Here is a 5,000-nt window from a genome sequence, read left to right as displayed (position 1 = left end):
ACTGACGATTTTTTCTAGAATTTCTTTGACAATTTTTTTCCCAAGCTTTTATCCTTCTCAGCAGTTATGCCACACAGAGAGTTTATAGTTTTTGACTGTAACATTGAGCTCCTTTGAGAGGCTTTTCGAGGTTATTTTACAGGAGCATTGGAGGTATAATATTTTGGCCTTGTGGTATTTTGTTTAGTTGGAGATGCTCCAGAGTTTAGGCCTATGGTGGTAAGAGCTAATGTTTTAGTTTGCTGTTTTGGATTCAGTTATTTTTGCAATTATTTTGTGAGAGAAGATATGTGGTAATATTTTCAAGTGTATAAGCTAGATGCTTGATTGCATTTTTCGAGGACAGAGTTTCTTTTTTGAATACCCGGCTTGGAGGTATGATATTTTTTGGAGAGGGGAATGTTTATATTGCCGGAGAGGCATTATTATTAATATGGTGATATGTGGGTGTTTTTTTTTTTTTTTTTTTTTTTTTCATATTATTAATGAAGATTTTTTTTGGGGGGGAGGGGGGGGCTGAGTTTTTCTTTTGTGGCTATAATCTTTGGTGGTGAATTTTTTTGTGATTATGGTTTTTGAGACTGAATTTCTGTGGTTTTACAAGCCAAAGAGGGTGGTATTGTGGTTCCTTTTAGTGTTGTGGCTCTTAGGCGGTTGGCATTACTGCATTGTGGTTTTATGGAGGTGTTGCATTTTTATATTCACCAGTGGTTATTTTGGCGGTTTTCTGTGGTTTATCCTGAATAGGTGGCATTGTAGTTTTATATACTTGGAGTAATGTCGTGGGGGAGTTATGTCTTTGAAGACAATTTTTTTTGGACTCCTTGGTGATATCCTGGAGATAAGTTTGTAAAATGTGGTTATACAAATCTTTAGTGCAGTTCGAAGCACCTGAGGTGTTCACAGGTGGATTTTTGCTGATAATGCTGTGATGAGTCCGGTTGCTGATTTTTTCCTTTGGAGTTGATTACTCAGAGATTTGCACTATTTTCGGAGATGTTGATTTTGGCATTCCATGGAGATGTACTATGTGAGGGGGTTGTTTCCGGTCATTTCTGGTCGATGAGATTTGCTGCGCCAGCAAATTCCATAATGGTACAACTGCATTTTTGGGGAAAATGTTGGATTATATATATGTTTTTTCCTCTCTTATGTGCATCTTGTAATGGGGAAAGTTCACTTGTTATTGTTGTTATTATTATTTTTTCTTTTTTTTCTTTTCCTACGAGAGATGTCGTAATTGGGGTTAAGCTTACATAGTATTTCTATTCTAGACAGGAGATAATTGTCTGGGGTATGTGAGTTAGATAGAAAGGGTGTTTGGCACTATATTTCATGAAGGTTAATTATATAAACAGTACAGGGGTTTTGCTGATAGACACTAAGGGTTCTTACTGATTTTGTGGGATAATGAAATATCAGAGCTTGAGAGAACATTTTTAGTGATAATTTGTGGCTGGTCTTGTTACTTTATTTGTTTCGTTTTTTTTTTCTCTCAGGTTCATTTTTCTTTTTTATGCTTGTGAGTAATGGTGAGTTTAAAATGTGATGATAGTAGTCCGTAGACTTTTTGTAATTTCTCATTTTTGCTGGTTCAGGGTGGTTTGTGCTAATTTATGTATGGGGTTGGCGAGTATTTTTATATTATTGGAGAATTTAATGTTTTCTTTACGGGGTTATAATAGTGATTTGTGATTTAGCGATCTTATGAAGTTACTTCACAAGTTTTAGTTAGAAATTAGTTCAGTGGTCATATTAGTGGTGTTAATTAGAAAACGTTCAGTTAGTTTTTCTTAGAATTTTGAGGTCATTATTTGACAGATGTATGTCTAGGGTTAATTCTTCTTTAATTGACCGGTGACATGAAGTGACATACTAAAACACCATATACATTGTTTCCCTACGCCAGCAAGACGTCCTTCAACTTCTACAGAGGTGTATGTTACCGACATATGAGAGAATCTAAGGGTCTACGAGGTTTTACGGCGCTTTTGGACTACTGAAGTCGTCAGTTGTCCTCCACTGGGAAATTTTTAGCTTTTCTACAGCGTGTTTCACGAGTCTGTGCAGCTGCAGATTATAAACACATGGGAGCGTCGAAAATTCAAGATGAGAAAATGTCTCTACAGTCAACTGTTATTATAGCCTGGATACAGGCTGTTCAAATTTATTTTATATGATAGACATTGTACTGCCAAAGACGTGCAGTTATTATGCTGTTTTTTGAGCCGGCCAATGTGTTTTTTTTATATATATAAGCTATTTTGTATGAACTATAGCTAGGCAGGGGCTAGCTTTTTTTTGGTGGCCGAGCATCTATAATAAGAGTAATTGAGAATATAATAAGGATTAGTTAAGACACTGTTGTAAAGTGATGTGCTGTGACATTTCTAGAATGTAGGAATCATCAGTTTAGCTTCTCCTTGGAAACAGTGTGGCCTGAAGTGACAAGCTTCGGAAATGCTGATGTATCTCCCTCGGGTGGCGTGATATTGAAGTTGCTGCCTATGCAGAACAGTGCCACATCCTGTCTCTATGCACAGGCGGTTGCAGAGGTGCCTTCTGAAACTGGTTTAAAGCGGTTTCTTGGGCGTGAACAATGTGTGTTAGCTCGTGCGTGCGTGCGAGCTTCTTCCCTACATAATGAGAAAGTAAGGTAACCAAGAGGGGAGATCGCTACAGAGTCAGCGAAGGGGCAAGATGGCTCCTGCAATAGTATTTTTAGTGAAGTCTGTATAATCTGTGTTGAATGGGTAAGCATACTTATTCTTTGGCCGAAAGTGTGGCTTGACTGTATTTTGAATATTATTTAAAAGATGTTCCATTTTATTTGACTTTTTATCTTTTGCTTATCGATGTGTTCTCCTGTCTTTTTATAGGCGGTTCTGAGACAAAGGGGAATTGATATGGGAACTCAACTGATGTTCCGTGGTGTACTAGACTGTACTATGACTATGCCCAGTTTTATAACTAAAATAATGTTTGTTATTTTAGAAGAGGGATGTAGTGGGCTATCTGAGTTCAATCTTTCATTTAATCATTTTGTTAAGAACCTGAGTTTATTAAGCTGATGCTTTGCTCTTAAATAAATGTATTTTTGTAGTTCACGAGAATGATTTAATTGCCTTAGGTAATATACAGAGAGAGAGAGAGAGAGAGAGAGAGAGAGAGAGAGAGAGACGAGAGAGAGAGAGAGAGAGAGAGAGAGAGAGAGAGTGAGAGAGAGAGGGATGGAGAGAGAGATGTTGTAGTTGTTGCTTTTAGTGCTGTATTCATAAAGAACTCTTCCTTAATACCATCATTTCCTACATAATGAGCAAATATTAGTAACAACACAATTTGTCACGTGTTAACTCATCAAGTTGAACTGCAAAACCAATTTCAGACATAGAAATCTCACTAATCACTTGCTGAAAAACATGTACTGACATTTCTTCAATTCGTTGTTGGACTGTATTGTTACACAGGGAGATAGAGTTGAGCTTTTTTACAGATTTATCCATTCCCTTTGCAGATGGAATAACAAGATCTTCCCCAATGACAATCAAAAGTGAAACTTCATAAGATACTTTCATTGCTCCACTGGTTGTTGTAAAAACAAACCACTTGGATACAGTCGTTGTTTCTTGAAAATTGCTTCTATACGCTTGAAAAAGGCAAGATCTTTGTCTTTGAATTCTGGATGAGCTCTCTCCAGATGTCGAGCGAGAATGCTTTGCTTTATTAAATCATTGCCAAGTGTTTTGTTTTTTTGTTTTTGTTTTTTTATTTTTGACAAAATACACAGAGTGGAATATCCATACCATTGTTTACTGTTAATGTAAACCCGAACTGTCAGTAGATTTCTGAATACTTCTTTCTTTTGCTTGCCATTACTAACTTCCTGAAGGGTAGAAAAAATGTAGCAAGTGTTGCAAAAAATTTTACGTTACCTAACATACTAGTAACAAAAAAGTCTATAATATTAAATCATGTATTATTGTGTGTATGAGAGAGAGAGAGAGAGAGAGAGAGAGAGAGAGAGAGAGAGAGAGAGAGAGATATTCAACCTCAGATGAACGAAGAAAAGGAGAAGCAACTTATCCTTTTTTTACAAGGATAATTCACAGATATAAATAGTGACAATCTTTTTTGTTTTATCGGACTCCAGCAATAAAATAGTCAAACGTTACTGATGAAATCTCTCTCTCTCTCTCTCTCTCTCTCTCTCTCTCTCTCTCTGATTTTTCCTCCCGAAGCACACACATACTCTATTTTTGTCATATAATTCTCATTAAAACATCGCGTCTTTTCCTTTTACTCAAGCGATATCCTCTGAGGATACACGCAGCCCTTTTAAGTTACTTGTCTCGAAGGTTTCTCGTTGGTCAAAATAAATTTAACTCTTCCGTAATCCTTTTCAGACTTAAAAGACGCCGACAATCTTGTTATAGTCAATTTCACCAAGGAACGAACTGATATATCAGGTTTTACAACAAAAGAAGACGTATTTGTTTATGTGCTTTTTTTTTTATTGCACAATCATTTTGGGAGCTAATAGCTTTTTATCTTTGCTCCAAATGAGGTTCTGGAAATTTGGTTAAAGATAAAACAATAATTCCCTTTTTTCCGGGAGAAATATTTGTATTTGCAACTTCTGACATTTTTGCAAATATAGGTTATTGAACAGCTCATCAGGTAATCATTGGAAGGTGAATTTTTATATTCTAATGCGTTTCAATCAGCAATTTAGCGAAGTAATCAAGGCCGCTGAAATAAAAGGAACATGTGATGAATACAAAAATGACTGATGACCAACTGCTTTTAGGAACTCAGTGGGAAAATGTAATATTCAAAATCCAATGATAAATAGACATAATTTCTTTCTGATTACTTCATTGGAAGCCTGATTTCGTTATTTCAGATGTTCATGTTTTAGTGTGAATTGGTAATTTTTCTGTCTTTACGACAAGTAACTAAAATAGCGACAAGATAATAATCATTCAAGTCTGAATAAGACT

Source organism: Macrobrachium nipponense, chromosome 19 (assembly GCF_015104395.2).
Source record: "Macrobrachium nipponense isolate FS-2020 chromosome 19, ASM1510439v2, whole genome shotgun sequence".
Taxonomy (NCBI): Eukaryota; Metazoa; Arthropoda; class Malacostraca; order Decapoda; family Palaemonidae; genus Macrobrachium; species Macrobrachium nipponense.
This window is presented reverse-complemented; position numbering follows the sequence as displayed.